This window comes from Berghia stephanieae, chromosome 5, assembly GCF_034508935.2.
Source record: "Berghia stephanieae isolate SIO BIC M18660-M18661 chromosome 5, UCSD_Bste_1.3, whole genome shotgun sequence".
Taxonomy (NCBI): Eukaryota; Metazoa; Mollusca; class Gastropoda; order Nudibranchia; family Aeolidiidae; genus Berghia; species Berghia stephanieae.
In genome coordinates, this window is record NC_088364.1 from 60,161,863 (window position 1) to 60,179,362 (window position 17,500).

The 17,500-nt window shown below is 38.5% G+C and overlaps 1 long non-coding RNA gene across 1 annotated transcript in view; it reads left to right on the forward strand.

Annotated features, from left to right (window-relative positions):
- The window catches only part of LOC144973352 (uncharacterized), a 37,759-nt gene that overhangs the window by 3,713 nt on the left and 16,546 nt on the right, over positions 1–17,500 (forward strand). The gene's annotated exons all lie outside the window — the stretch shown is intronic.

The following is a 17,500-nucleotide window of genomic DNA, read 5'->3' on the forward strand; positions in this document are numbered from 1 at the left end:
TAATAATAATATAATAATAATAATAATAATAATAATAATAATAATAATAATAATAATAATAATAATAATAATAATAATAATAATAATGATAGTAATACCCACATACGGAAACTTCTCCGCATCCACATAGATACGCAAACTCTTTAACTTTATATACACATTACTATACAATCTAGCCTAACTTAAAACATAAATAACACATTAATTGTCCAAATAAGCTCTTCTAAATAATTCAGTTTTTAATTTCTTTGTAAAGCTATCAAAATTCTCACTGTTTTTGGTATTGTATGACAGGGAATTCCACAACCTACGCGCTGTTACTCTGAATGATTTGTTGTGAAACGAAGACTTAGAGGGTACCTCAGTCAAGATGCATACTATTCGATTTTAGCAATCTACCAGGTCTATAATGAGACAGAAGTTCATTTAAATAGGATGGTGTCAAGCTATTGAAGAAGCTATAGCAATAACACTTAATCTTGAACTCTCTGAGTTGTTATAAGTTATACTGGACTCGACCGATAAAGATTTAGATTTCATTGAGATTCTTCTATAGATTAGTATAAGGCCGTATTTTTTTAAAGAACACAGTGTATGCCATTTGGTTAACATTGCATATACGGTGTTTTTAAAAACGACGGCAGTATATATCTCTATTATGTTAAACATAAACCATTAAACATTAGCACATAGTTACATGATCTCAAATCATTATCAGCAGCATCCGCAGTAATAACTTATTAATTTCTTGTTTATTTACAATAATTATATGATAACGATGGTTTTGTGTTTTAATAATTCTGGTTTGATTTGTTTTCTGTATTGGCAAACTAACTAAAACTAACTTTGAGTCTCGAATCTATGTGTAGGGAACGCATTTCTTGCGATTTTTAAATCAAGGGAAATAACAATCGAATATTAAGAACGTTTCTTTAAATGTAATCTTTGAAAGTGCAGTTCTCTCCCATTCAAAGCACCCCCAAAACAAAGACCGATAATTTGCAAACTGAATGAGATTGCTTAGTAATAGTAATGTGGAGCTTGAACTTTGATCCTTTAATGTAGCGTATTATCCATTCAATATGCCAGTGCGTTGCAAGTTGTTCAAACCAACAGCAACAGTGAAGATGCAAGACGAGACATGACGACACCGTATTCATTTTGTTTTGGACAAGGCTAGCACTATTCAGTATCTGATACTGAATAGTGGTTTTGCACTATTCAGTATCAGATACTGAATAGTGGTTTTCCACTATTCAGTATCTGATACTAAATAGTGGTTTTGTACTATTCAGTATCTGACACTGAATAGTGGTTTTGAACTATAATACGGTGTGTCTTTTTTACGAAACCCGCCGAAACCCTGCGAAACCCGACGAATCCCGACAAAGTTATGGGAAGTAGGTAGCAGTGGGGAGTGAACCTAGAACTCAGGGAAGTGTACGCCATTGGGGAGTGAACCTGAAACTGGGTTTCGGCGGGTTTCGTAAAAAAGAACTAGTGCTTTTTTACGAAACCCGCCGGAACCCGGCGAAACCCGACAATATCCAGCAAAGTTATGGGAAGTAGACAACTGTGGGGAGTGAACCCGAGACTCAGGGAAGTGTACACCAGTCGGGAGTGAACCTGAGACTAAGGTTATCGGCCGGTTTCGGCGGGTTTCGTAAAAAGAATTAGTGCTTTATTACGAAACCCGCCGAAACCCGACAATATCCGGCAAAGTTATGGGAGTTTAGCAACAGTGGGGGTTGATCCTGGGAATCAGGGCGGTGTACACCAGTGGGGAGTGAACCTGGGACTGTGTAAAAAGGATATCAGTGGGAAATAAACCTGGGACTAAAGGGAGATGGATACCATTGAAAGTTGAAACCGGATATGGGAATGAGTACCTGAGGAGAATGAACCTGACACTATAGGAGATGGGCGCCAGTGTGGAGTGAACCTGAGACTCAGGGAAGTGCACACCAATTTGGAGTTAACCTGGGACTGTGGGAGATGGATAACTGTGGGTATCCGAGCCGAACTATAGGATTTGGGTACCAGAGGAGAATGAACCTGACACTATAGAAGGTGGGCGCCAGTGGGGAGTGAACCTGGGAATCAGGGAATTGCACACCAGTGGGGAGTTAACCTGCGAATATCTAAAAAAGGATATCAGTGGGAAATAAATCCGGCTTCAACTCCCAATGGTATCCATCTCCCTTTTGTCCCAGATTTATTTCCTACTGATATCCATTTTACATAGTCCCAGGTTCACTCCCCACTGACGCCCACCCCCTATAGTGTAAGGTTCATTTTCTTTTGGTACCAAACACTCATATCCGGCTTCAACGTTCAATGGTATCCATCTCCTTTTAGTCCCAGGTTTATTTCCCACTGATATCCTGTTTACATAGTCCCAGGTTCACTCCCCACTGGCACCAACCTCCTATAGTGTCAGGTTCATTCTTCTCTGATACCAAGCTCCCATATCCGGCTTCAACTTTCAATGGTATCCATCTCCCTTTAGTCCCAGGTTTATTTCCCACTGATATCCTGTTTACATAGTCCCAGGTTCACTCCGCACTGGCGCCCACCTCCTATAGTGTCAGGTTCATTCTTCTCTGGTATCCAACTCCCATATCCGGCTTCAACTCCCAATGGTATCCATCTCCCTTTGGTCCCAGGTTTATTTCCCACTGATATCCTGTTTACATAGTCCCAGGTTCACTCCGCACTGGCGCCCACCTTCTATAGTGTCAGGTTCATTCTCCTCTGGTACCAAACTTTCATATCCAGCTTCAACTTTCAATGGTATCCATGTCCCTTTAGTCCCAGGTTTATTTCCCACTGATATCCTGTTTACATAGTCCCAGGTTCACTCCCCACTGGCGCCCACCTCCTATAGCGTCAGGTTTCTTTCTCCTCTGGTACCCAACTCCAAAATCCGGCTTCAACTCCCAATGGTATCCATCTCCCTTTAGTCCCAGGTTTATTTCCCACTAATATCCTGTTTACATAGTCCCAGGTTCACTCCCACTGGCGCCCACCTTCTATAGTGTCAGGTTCATTCTCCTCTGGTAGCCAACTCCTATAGTTCGGCTCAGATACCCACAGTTATCCATCTCCCACAGTCCCAGGTTAACCCCCAATTGGTGTGCACTTCCCTGAGTCCCAGATTCACTCCCCACTGGCGGCCATCTCCTATAGTGTCAGGTTCATTCTTCTCTGGAACCCAACTCCCATATCCGGCTTCAACTCCCAATGGTATCCATCTCCCTTTAGTCCCAGGTTTATTTCCCACTGATATCCTTTTTACATAGTCCCAGGTTCACTCCCCACTGGCGCCCACCCCTATAGCGTCAGATTTCATACCAAACTTTCATATCCGGCTTCAACTGTCAATGGTATCCATCTCCCTTTAGTCCCAGGTTTATTTCCCACTGATATCCTTTTTACATATTCCCAGGTTAACTCCCCACTGGTGTGCAATTCCCTGAGTCCTAGGTTCACTCCCCACTGGCGCCCACCTTCTATAGTGTCAGGTTCATTCTCCTCTGGTACCCAAATCCTATAGTTCAGCTCGGATACCCACAGTTATCCATCTCCCACAGTCCCAGGTTAACTCCCAATTGGTGTGCACTTCCCTGAGTCCCAGGTTCACTCTATACTGGCGCCCATCTCCTATAGTGTCAGGTTCATTCTCCTCAGGTACTCAACTCCCATATCCGGCTTCAACTTCCAATGGTATCCATCTCCCTTTAGTCCCAGGTTTATTTCCCACTGATATTCATTTTACACAGTCCCATGTTCACTCCCCACTGGTGTACACCGCCCTGAGGATCAACCCCCACTGTTGCTAAACTCCCATAACTTTGCCGGATATTGTCGGGTTTCGGCGGGTTTCGTACTAAAGCACTAATTCTTTTTTACGAAACCCGCCGAAACCGGCCGATAACCTTAGTCTCAGGTTCACTCCCGACTGGTATACACTTCCCTGAGTCTCGGGTTCACTCCCCACAGTTGTCTACTTCCCATAACTTTGCTGGATATTGTCGGGTTTCACCGGGTTTCGGCGGGTTTCGTAAAAAAGCACTAGTTCTTTTTTACGAAACCCGCCGAAACCCAGTCCCAGGTTCACTCCCCAATGGTGTACACTTCCCTGAGTTCTAGGTTCACTCCCCACTGCTACATACTTCCCATAACTTTGTCGGGATTCGTCGGGTTTCGGCGGGTTTCGGCGGGTTTCTGCGGGTTTCGCAGGGTTTCGGCGGGTTTCGTAAAAAAGACACACCGCTATAATACGGTGCTTTTTTTCCGAAACCTGACAAAGTTATGGGAAGAGGGCAGCTGTGGGAGTGAATCTGGGACTCAGAGAAGTGTACACCTGTGGGGAGTGAACCTGGGACTGGGTTTCGGCGGGATTCGTAATAAAAAGCAATTACTTTTTTACGAAACCCGACGACACCTGGCAATATCCGACAAAGTTATGGGAGGTAGGCAGCAGCGTGTGTGTGTGTGTGCGTGTGTGTGTGTGTGTGTGTGTAAGGGAGGGGGGAGAGGAAGGGATGAACCTGAGATTCAGGGAAGTGTACACCAGTGGGGAGTGAACCTGGGACTCTGGGTTTTGTAACAAAATGGGGGGGGGGGGAATTACTTTTTTACGAAACCCGACAATATGCGGCAAAGTTGTGGAAAGTAGGCAAAGCGTGGGGACTGAACCTGAGACAGTGAAGTGTACACCAGTGGGGAGTGAACCTGAGACTATGGTTTTCGGCGGGCTTCAGATAATTTCATATGAAAGCAATTACTTTTTTACGAAACCTGGCAATATCCGAGAAAGTTATGGGTAGTAGGCAACAGTGGGGAGTGAACCTGAGATTCGGGGAGGTGTACACCAGTGGGGAGTGAACCTGGGTCTGGGTTTCGGCGGGTTTTGTAAAAAAAAAAAGCAATTACTTTTTGTTTACGAAATGCGCCAAATTCCAACAAAATGGGGCAAAGTTATCGAAAGTAGGCAAATAATGGGGAGTGAACCTGATACTAAGGGAAGTTACACCAGTGGGGAGTGAACCTGAGACTATGGTTTTATGCGGCTTTCAGTGAGATTCACATAAAAGCAATTACTTTTTTACGAAACCCGGCAATATCCGAAGTTATGGGAAGTAGGCAACAGTGGGGAGTGAACCTGAGATTCATGGAAGTGTACACCAGTGGGGAGTAAACCTGGGACTCTGGTTTTCGGCGGGTTTCAGCGAGTTTCATATATAAACAATTGCCTTTTTACGAAACCCGACGAAAACCTGGCAATATCCGAGAAAGTTATGGGAAGTAGGCAACAGTGAGGAGTGAACCTGAGATTCATGGAAGTGTACACCAGTGGGGAGTGAACCTGAGACTCTGGTTTTTGGCGGGTTTCAGCGAGTTTCACATAAAAGCAATTACTTTTTTACGAAACCCGACAAAACCTGGCAATACCCGACAAAGTTATGGGAAGTAGGCAACATTGGAGGGTTAACTTAAGATTCATGGAAGTGTACACCAGTAGGGAGTGAACCTGAGACTATGGTTTTTGGCGGGTTTCAGCGAGTTTCACATAAAAGCAATTACCTTTTTACGAAACCCGGCAATATCCGACAAAGTTATGGGAAGTAGGCAACATTGGGGGGACCTGAGATTCATGGAAGTGTACACTTGTGGGGACTGAACCTGGGACTCTGGATTTTGTAAAAAAAAGCAAGACCATGGGGGAGGGGGAATTACTTTTTTACGGAACCCGCCAAAACCTGACAAAGTTATGGGAAGCAGGCAGCAGTGGGGAGTGAATCTGGGATTCGGACACCGATGAGGATTGAACCTGGGACTGCGAGAGGTTGATACCAGTGGAAAGTGAGCTCAGAATGTACTTTTATTTCGAAACCTACCGAAATTGTCAAAAGTTATGGGAAGTGGGCACCATTGGACAATGAACCGGGACTCAGGGAAGAGCACACCGGTTGGGAGTGAACCTGGGACTGTGAGAATAGGATATCAGTGGAAATGAACCTGGGACTATGGAAGATGGATACCAGTGGGATATGAAGCCGGACTATGGGAGGTGGGTACCAGACGAAAATGAAGCAATTACTTTTTTACGAAACCCTCCAAAACCCGTCGAAAAAACAGAGACTTAGGTTTACTCCCCAATAGTGTACACTTCCCTGAGTCTCGGGTTCACTCCCCCACTGTTGCCTACTTTCTTTCCATAACTTTGTCGGATATTGTCGGGTTTCGTAAAAAAAGTAAAATGCCTTTTTTACGAAACCCAGTCCCAGGTTCACTCCCCACTGTTGCCTACTTCCCGGCGTGTTTCGTAAAAAAAGAAACACCCCTAAAAATACCACGTGTATTCAGTAAATAGATGTCAATTGTAGTCTAATATTCAGTATCTATTTAAATTATTATTATTATTATTATTATTATTATTATTATTATTATTATTATTATCATCATCATCATCATCATCATCATCATCATCATCATCATCATCATCATCATCATTATTATTATTATTATTATTATTATTATTATTATTATTATTATTATTATTATTATTTTTATTATTATTATTTTTATCATTATTATTGTTATTATTATATTATTATTATTATTATTATTATTATTATTATTATTATTATTATTATTATTATTATTATTATTATTATTATTATTATTATTATTATCATTATTATTATTTATTATTATTATATTATTATTATTATTATTATTATTATTATTATTATTATTATTATTATTATTATTATTATTATTATTATTATCAAGTAAATTTTAATATAATACGGCAATAAATTTACGGAAGTACATCGCTCAATTAAAAATGGCAGAAAGTCTGGCCACATATTTATAATAAATCGGGTTTGTCTTAGATGACCAAACAAACAAACAAATAAACAACAACAACAACAATAACAACAACAACAACAACAAATGAGACAAACAGAAAAAAGCAAGATTTTAAAAGGAAATAAACAATAGAAGAGCACATCAATGAAAAACAACAACGAGATTATAACACAAGATATTCGTAATAAATCGATAACTGATTAAATTACTCCAACTACTTGATAAAAAAAAAAATAAATCATAATAATGATGTTGATGACGATTACAACAACAATAATAATAATAATAATAGTAAGTAAGTAGAAATATAATAATAATAATAATAATAATAATAATAATAATAATAATAATAATAATAATAATAATAATAATAATAATAATAATAATAATAATAATAATAATAATAATAAAAGAAGAATAGTATAATATCAACATTAAAGCATATTACAGGCAAATAAAATTATTAAAACAAAAGTTTAAAAAATATCAATAGACAGAAGGAATTTTAAAAATATTGGGGAAAAAAATGATCCCTGCCGGGATTTGAACTCTCGAACCTTAAGCTCGAAGTCAAACAGCTTATATCCACCAAGCCATGGTGTCACTGAACATTTAGTGACATTTTATCATGTCTATTTAGACATTTAAAAATGTATTTGAATGCCGCTCTTACTTTGATATTTTGAACTATGTTAATTGCACAATAGAGGGTCTAGCTGAAATTGAAAAATTACGATCAAAATATTTTTACAACTTTGAATCGGGCTGTCGGTTACTGCACGTGTTCAATCTGGAAGTAGGTCAGCAGTTTATTTATACGGAGTGTTATTCGACACCCGAGTTTCGGGTGTATTTTGTCACCAGATAATTCGACACCCGAATCGCGCATGCGCAGTACGTATGAACGTACAAAACCGGGGAAATCAAATCCTTCCGCCTTCCTTCCTTGTCCATTGCACGCCAGTCCTCTTTAAAATATGGATAGACGGTCGAATTCAATATTTGAGGGAGCAAAATTCGCTTCAAGCGATGAGTTCCTTGAAAGGATCAAGACATTGGAAGACGAAAGTCATTGTTCGTTTGTTTTTAAAAATTCAACGAAAGCAGAAACGGACAATAAGACGCGAAAGCGGGCTATCGACGAGAGGAAATTTTCAATTTCTCGAGGAACGGTAGCTTGCGCCCACTATGGAGCGAAGCGTCAACATACCAGTAAAGGGATCAAGACAATGTCAAAGTAAGTTTTCTTTCCATTGTATATGAGGCTAGGGCTATTGGTCAGTACTGACCCCCAGACGCTAGTAACTGCGTGTCAGTGCTGACGAACAGGCGCCAGCGCCTGGGGGTCAGCACTGACCAATAACCTGGTGTTATTGGTCAGTATTGAACAACAGGTGCCGCCGCCCACAGACAGCCTCTCTTCGGTCTGTGCCACCGCCCGCCATTAATCAGCACTGACGAACATCGGGCCTGTTCGTCAGTGCAGACAAAGACCTCTTCGCACTTATTCGTCACTTCCTAAAGTAAAAAAAAAAACAATTAAAATCCCAGGCTTTCAAGGCCAACTTATCCGATGACACTTAGCAACACTTGGTCACTTAGATAAATTTGATGTCTAACGCGTTAGATCGTGGCCTTCGTAAAGTTATGGCCTGATACTTACCAAAAAATGACTTCAAACTCAAACTGCCAGTCTTTTGCCATAAAAGAAAACAAATCGTGAGTCGTATTCAGTAGTTCAACCAACGAAATAACTTGTTTCCTTGAGCTCTACTAACAACTCACTAACCGGTGCAAAAACCAAATAATGACGTCTGCCGGTCCTTTTGGATTTCAGTATCAGGCTATAACATAACGATGGCTACGGTTAGATGCCGTTGGGGCAACGGTATGACTGTCGTTGTTTCAAGCCACCATACGATTCTTTTTTATTTTATGTTGTCTTTGTGTGTATGTGTTTTTGTTTTTCTTTTTTTTTTCGTATATTTTCGTTATTGCTTAAATTAAAGAAAAATAGAGGAAACGTGTTATAATATAATATTTCTTGTTACGATTCTTTTATAATAATAATACATTGTCCATTCTATTGATGAGGTTTTTAAAAAAATGTATTTGTTTTGTTTTTGTTTTTTGTCATGCAAAAAAAAAAAAAAAATAATAATAACGGAAAGGAGGAGAAACCTGATAACGAATAGATAATTCCATTTTATTTTTTTTGGGGGGGGGGGGGGGGGGGGGGGCAGCGTGGCTCAGCGCTACGGTCTTTGCTTCGTACCCGAAAGGTACCGAGTTCGATCACCCGCCGCTGCGCTGTGCGTCACGCAGTGAGCATGCGCGTTGGAGGAACCGAAATATAAGGTTGCCAGTTTGGCGTTTCAACATCAAATTTGGTATTTTTCTCAGGATTGAACAATATCATTTGTTTAATTAATTGATAAATTTATTAAACAAATCTCACGTAAACCGATAAAAAAAGGTGAAACCACTTGACTTCCTTGCGACTAGTATGGGACAGGAAATGTGGATTTATTTGTCGTAGAACAAGTTATTTCAAAAAATGGCATTTTTCCATAATTTTGGCACCGTCAGTACAGGCGCCAGAACTGACCAATAGATACCAGTACCTATTAGTCAGTGCTGACCCCCAGACGCTGGTGCCTGTTCGTCAGTACTGACCCCCAGATGCTAGCGTCTGGGGGTCAGTACTGACGAATAGTCACTCCGTTGATAAATGTTCCTGTCAATTTCCAATTTTTTTTTGTTAAGTCTTAGGTAAAGGAACATTCCTAAGGTCAGTCATTATCTTTTCTTTTGGCACTGGGTAAGTAAGGGCAAGGGTAGGTTGAATTTCGATAGGTTAGTTACATTATTTTTCCTGTGAAAAAAGTTGCATTTTTGCTTTCAAAACACCACAGTTAAGATAGGTTGATTTTTTTAGTGCGCCCCAAAAGACGACTCCCCTGGCCCTGATAGTTTGCTCACTCTTACTTTTAGAATCTAGTTTGCTCACTCTTTACGCATTAGCATGTTCTCTATTTGAATCAGTTCCCCTTTGTCACTTTGTCTTACTTTCTATTTGGTGCTTTAGGCTTTTTGATTGTTATTCTATAGCTTTTTTTACCATCCCATTTTCTTCCTTTCTATTGGTGCTGACTGCTGATGTGTTCTGAATGAATGTGTTACAGTTAAGATCGCTGTAAATTGTAAAAGCCTTAAAAGACAATGTAACTAGTAGCTTGATGATTCATGAATTCATGGGAATTCCCTGTCCTCTCTGTTTGAGCATTTACTTTTGCATCAACATCGCGCATGTAACTCATCAGCTACTGGAGGCTTGTCGACCAATCAGATAAATAAGAGTTCAAGAGACAATTATACTTACACTTACACCTATTCCTTCTGATTATTCTTACTCATACTCTTACTCATTTTTAAATCTCTATGCCTATGGTCTAATTTATGGCCCCCAAAACAATACATGTCACCTGTAGACCCCTTACAGTTTGGTTTTCATTTGATTCTTAATCATAGTCATTGTGCCATGTAGTCATGTAGATATATATATTATATCGACATCACATGAAATTAAAGGTCATATAAATATAACTTACGACCAAATCATCAACACACATATATTTTGACCACAATCTTTAAATCTTTATCGACTTTGGGGTTATATTGTGATTATAATAACTGATCATTTCTTTAATTTGAATTTGTGAAACTGTTCTCTTGGCGAAATAAGCAGGTTATCATTGACATTGTCATTGAGGTAAAAAAATTTAAAGAAGATTATGACAGATAAAAAGAGTGTCAGGCATTTGATTGTTTGGTCTCACTTTTTTTTCAGATCTCAAAAATTAAACAGTTCAGCTTCGTTCAGTTTCAAGTATGATGATTTTCAACAGTGCATTTTGATTACGAAATGTAATCTTGTACATAATCATCATTCTGATGAGAGAACCTATTCTCAAGAACATAAACAGAAGAAATTTACAGATCAAGAAAAATCTGTTATAAGGGTAAGATTTTGTCGTTTTCTTTTTTAAGTTGAACTCTTCTATCTTTTTTTTTTTCGAAGTGACTTTATCTCCGAATGCTCAGGAAAATAATCTTGATCTCTATTTCTCCGAACGGTTTCCGTTCGTTCTCATAATTTTTTTTTGTTATTTGCCATAGTGTCTGTGCGAATGATGAGTGTCTTTATACTTTGTTCTTTGGTTTTCTTTTGCCAGTGCTTGGACACTTTATTTTATTCCGACATTTCTGTTAGACTTCTATCTTGAGTTTGTGCTAATCTGTCTTTCAACCTCTGTTCCCGTCTAAACTTTGGCTTTTTTTTATCTAGGTTTACTTCTGTTCTCCCTTAGACAATGCAGTGCGAATTGTAAAAGTGAACTTACCATGGAGTATTTGCGAGAGCACAAGTTTTTGATAGAACCTGTCTTTGTCAACAATGGGCCTAAAAAGTACTAGCTTGATGATTCATGGGAATTCCCTGTCCTCTCTGTTTGAGCATTTACTTTTGCATCAACATCGCGCATGTAACTCATCAGCTACTGGAGGCTTGTCGACCAATCAGATAAATAAGAGTTCAAGTTTATTTTCCTGAGCTGGCCTTTTTTTTACCTCACTGAGCTGATGACGGACAGTAGATCATTTTCTTCACATTCAAAGGGACAAGGTCGGTCCTGTGTGCAGTCGAGATTTTTTTCACCCTGTCCTGTCTACCCACGCAGTGATTGGATAGCTAGATCTGTTACATCTGGCAAAAAGTATTGCAATATACTATCTTATCCAAAGGGTAGCGAGCAATTGCTATTATCCATTTCACACTATGGAGACTGATAGGTTCCAGCTCCATGTAGCAAATGGTGCTGAAGGACTATGTCATTGTTGTTGTATTGGGTTGAATATCAGTTCATAAAAATTGTCCATGCCCTTATTAAATTTTGTATTAGAAAATGTCTAATTAGCTGGGTTTAATTGTAGTTTGTTTAGCATATGGACGGCAATTGCTTGATATTTTCCACTAGATTTAACAAGTCTAACCTAACCACTGCTGGCTCAGGGAAATTGACTGCAGGGAGAAACCACCACAGAGCTATCTGAATCTGCTATAAATCTCTTAGTTATTGAAGCGTGTGGTTAAAGTAGTAACTATCGTATGTTGTAACGAAATCGTTAAATCATAGTTAATAGGTTGGATAATAATCTTATAATTACAAATCATAAGTCTACCCAAGAAATTATCCCTATTTGAATGTATTTCTACAGGAAATGGTTGCTCTGAATCCAGACAACGATAAATTGATGGTCTTGATACAAAGAGACTTCAACAAGTCCGTAGCACTCAGAGACGTCAGAGCCCTTAAGTCTAAACGTGCGTATTTTCACTCTTTTTCTTTCTTTTTTTTGTGGGTGTGTGTGTATGTTTTTTTTATGAATGTTTAATTTTGACTTTTTCAAACCATAATCTTATCAGACCTCTCGGATAGGGCAGAAGATGCCCCATTGTATATGTGAGCTTTAGAAACAAATATCTTCCTGAACTTTTATTTCCTCTGCTGTAATATGCTGTATATGCTAATCTCTCTGGTTTTTCCATAAAAGAAAAAAGTCATTTTTTAGGGTTTGCAAGTCTAAAAAGAAGAATTCAAATCTGTTTAGTGACAAGTTGCTTCTTTGTGTGTTCAATTTTACGTTCGATTTATACCCTATCCCAATCGTTATGTCACATTCCCATTTTTCTTGATCTCCAGTGAAATATGAATGTAATGGAACAAACTTCGCTGCTTTATCGAACCAGCTGAAGTCAGTAGAGGAGATGGGAGGGAAATTCCACCTGGCTCTCTCTACTGATGGAGGAGAGAGTCACCTCATCGACATGATTGCTTTCAGCACAAAAGATATGCTTGCATATTTTCATTCTTTTCCAGAGTGTATTTTTATTGATGGTAAGTAGATCAAAAAGCTTTAACCAGTAAGGTTAACATTGTGAGCTCCTTGTTTTATCTTCTAAAATCAAATTTGAATATTGTGTAATAGATTTCAAAGTTGGAGTCGGAAATTAGTGTCCTTTAGATTCAAATTTATTCAAGTGTTTTACTTTGAAATGGACATGAATTGAGCTATACCCATATTTATTGACCCACTTAACGCCCAGGTAAAAAATTATTTATGTACTCTACATGTGGTTTAAAATCCAGATTTATTTTGCAATTTGTAACAGGTGTACAAAAAAAAGATCTTAGGTAGTATAGTTTCTGTCGAAACTTGAAAATAATTTCACAACAGTCTAGATTAAAGTATCATTCTTTTGTTTTATACAGATAAACTAGTCATTTAGCTCATGAATTTATCATGCTGGGTGGGGTTCCTACCTCCCATAGTGAGCAGGGAGGTACTTACTGTTTCATCTATCCCTCTGTATCTGTTTTCCAATATTCTTTCTGTCTTTGTCTTGGTGTGGGATTACTTGGTTTTGTCCTAACCCTGGCTGGGAGGGAAACAGTCAAATGTGTAGTTAATTTAAAAACAAACAAACATTAAGAAGCAATTGATGTGCAGGTGCCTTTACATGTTTGTTTTCATCAAGCTATTTTAAACGTATGTGTTTTGTTATATCGGAGCTTATATTTTCTAATTTCAGGTACATACAAGAAAAATAATACAGGTTTCCCTTTATACCAGATCATGGTGGAAGATTGTTTGGGAACAGCACGACCAGTGCTATATGCATTTGTTAGAAATGAAACAGTTTCAACCATTACCCTGGTAAGAGTGATATCTTGTGTTATATATTTTGTTTTAGGTGCTGTTTTTTAAGGTGTGAAAGCTTGAATGATGCCGTCAAAATACATTGGCAAGACATTGATGATCGCCTAAGGGCAGGATAAATTGTTATGAATGTTTGCATTTAATCTGATTCTCGTTTATCAATTCACACCACTATTATCCGTTCAAGGTTGCCAGTTGTCCGTATATTCTATGGCAACCCTTTTTTCATTAGTCATAACATAATTTTGTGTTTTCAGAAATGTATGATTGATTGGATGTGGTCTTGTACTATATAAAAGCTCTAATAGTTATTAAGTATAAACCAGAAAAGTTATATTAAGTTACTTTGCTGTGATGATTGTTGTCATGAATTCCATTATTTCCCACAGTAGGCCATGTGTCCTCATTTTCATTTCAATGAGACATTCACATATCCTGTCATTGAAGTTGATGTCTTAGTGCCTTAGCAAAAGTCGTAATGCCAAGACCGGTTTTCTGATCATTGTTGTTTAATCGGTCACCGACCTTGCTCAGTGTGGTTTGACTATGTTACATGACAAGATAGCATACAGCCTGTCTTCAATATTTTACAGACACATTGTTCATGTTGGTCTGTGTTCTATTTATCTCTGCCTACACCTCGGTTATCTTGGTCTATTTTAGAGATAGAGTAGCTTCTATCCCCTACATCTGTTTTACGTGTTGCTTTCTGTGTTTGTCTAGGAATGGGATTACTTGGGTTTTGTCTTCACCCGTGCTGGGAGGAAATCAGTTAATGTATAGTTAGCTTTGGGAGCTAATGTTTTTTGTTATTTTTTCCCAATTTTTTTTCAGGTCCTTCGAACTTTTGAGGAATTTGTGGGCGAAACTTTACAAAAAACTAAGGTGGTCATGTCGGACAAATGCCCAAGTGAGGCAAGTGCCATTCATACTGTGCTCCCTTCTGCCCGCCATCTTCTGTGCCATTGGCACGTTTATGCAGCCATGGAGAAGCGCCTCAGGAGCTTAAACTTGCCGAAGGACGAGAAGCAATCTCTGTCTCACCTCATTTGTCAACTCAGGACAACAACTGACCCCAGCATGTTCCATCAGCTTGAGGGAGAGATGGAGGCCCTGTCTCCTGATTATTTTTCCTATTATTGCCAATATTGGCGATCATGTAGGAGTCCATGGGCGGCTTGTGATCGTTTAAATATTCTAAATTTTTTAAATGATACAAACAATTTTGTTGAGTCCGAGAATCGTCGTCTTGGGAGCTTTTTGTGCTCAAGCAAGGGTCTTGCTGCATCTGTGTATCATCTACACAATCATGCCCTTGTTCGGTTAAATGAACTTAGCCAGGCGATTGTGAAGAAGGGTATGTCATCTTTTTCATATCAGCATTCAAGACCCGAGCTTGAGCACATATATGGTCGTTTTTTTTCATATGCTGCCAAGGCGATGATTCAGGACCATAAAAATCTTGATTTCCTTTTGGTATGTAAACCAGGTGATGGTATTTTTATTATAACGGAACCCTCCGGAGCCAGATTCAAGTTAATAATAAAGGAAGATGGCCTTGCATCTTGCCACTGCCCATTTCATGTTCAAATGGCATTGCCATGTAGACATATCATGGCGTGCCATTTGGATGGAATGGATGCATTGGTGTTCTCAGATAGTAATAGGTGGCTGAAAAGTAGAGGTTATGCTGTCAGTACAGAGCAGGGGACAGGTGGTACAAATTGTTTCAGAGTGTGTGCCAGCAGAGCAAATGCTGATCAGATTATTTTTACCGATGTTGTGTTAGCCAGATGTTTTATGTTGTTCAAAGCCATATATCAGCCACTTTTTTATGCTGTCAGAAAAAAAATTGCGTTGAGTCTCAAAGAAAAAATAATAATAATGATGATGATGATGATGATGACGATGATAATAACAATAATAATAATAATAATAATAATAATAATAATAATAATAATAATAATAATAATAATAATAATAATAATAATAATAATTTAATATTGGCTCTTTCTTTAGCTGTAACATCTGTTTCTCTCTCTATGTCTTGCATTTGTTTGAATCTTCTGGTATCTTGAGTTGATTTGCTAACTCTATAATCTGTTTAAATTAAATCAAAATTAAATTCCCTTTATTCATGCCATAGAGGAACTTTTCTTTACGGTCTATTCCAATGAATAACTGGAATAACCAAGGCTTCAGCCGCAGTGAAGCGCCATAAATTGAGTTAGGGCGAGGTGACTTGCTCAATGCCAAAAAATGCACCGGGTATTCGGAATCGTACTTTAGGATACGAAGCAAAGGTCGTACGCCACACTGAGCCAGGCTGGCTCTATGTTTATGCCCATTATAATTTTCCTCTTTTGATTGACTTGGTTTCAATACAGATACCCTGAATTTAAAAATTGAATTTTACTGATTTTAGTTTGGTGGGTTTTTTTTTTCTTGAATGAAAATATCTTTTGTCTTACTGATCCAAATCGGGATGAATCCTGATCGGTTTGCCCATTGTAAGTATTATCTTAAAGTCCTCGATGTGTTGACACTAGTTACTAAACCTCGTATTTGTTAGGGATATGGAAGAGACCTTTCTGAGTATAGTATGTCTCTGCATCTGATGAACTCTTTTGTGTGTTTGCTGTTTTAAAGCGGAAAAAAATCTATCAGTACTCTTTAATTATGTATTTCTGTAATGGGAGATAGATAGGCTCAATTTAAACAGGAATCTCGAAAAAGGTCATTCACATTAAACCAGCTTGTCAAATAGTAGTAACATCAAAAATAAAGCACTTAGTAGAAACTGCCAAAATCTTGAACACTCACTGCGGAAAGTGAGCACAATTCACTATTAGACTTATCATATTGTGAGCACTATTCATTCTCAGGAAATATGTCTTACTGACTGGTCTCAACTTTTCCACTTTCTTACCCTCCCAATACGCTTCAACAGTCGTACCGTACCGTCACTTCCCTCGTAATGACGCATGGTAACTTAGTAACTTGCTATCGGAACAATGGCGGACGCCCTTATGAAATTTTTCTCCAACGAGCATAAAAGCGTATCCGGAGAAAAAAAACCATTATAAATCTGATCATGTTTTGACTTTTACACATTCTGATCACAAGACATATGAAAAGTTCTAGCCAGCATGAAGAATAAAAAGTACCGATTTTCTTTGTTTAGAACCACGATGGTCGCCGATTCTGGGCGACGTGACATCAGACTATTGAATCCAATTGCCGTTTTATCTCTTGCTCTCTCCCCTTCCTCCCCCTCCCTCACTCCCTTTCATTCTACCTACCTACCTCTCTATCTATCTATCTATCTATCTATCTATCTATCTATTTATCTATCTATCTATCTATCTATCTATCTATCTGCCTCCCTCACTTCCTTTATTCCTCATCACCGATTCGCGAAAACTTGTGGTTGGTTCAAACACCAAGTTGGAAGTCCAAGTCATACTGCTTACAAACTCCGATGTGCTAACATTGGAAATAAATGTACTCAAATAGAGAAAGAAAAGAACACAAAATACCATAATGCCTACCTATGGAACATCCATTCTATATTAAGAGTTAACCTATTATTTAGACTTGGGTATGTGACATACTAATCTGACCAATAATAACCTACAACCTAATTATAACACGTTATGTTAATTTTAAACGTGCTTTTTATATATTGTGATTCACCATTGAACAGCAGGTGCCTTTGGTGTAAGCAATCATATGATATGTGGTCTAGGCCGTTATAACTTTGATGATGGCAATGATGATGGAATGATGATAACGATTAGAATATTTATATTAGTGATATTAATTGCAATAATGATAG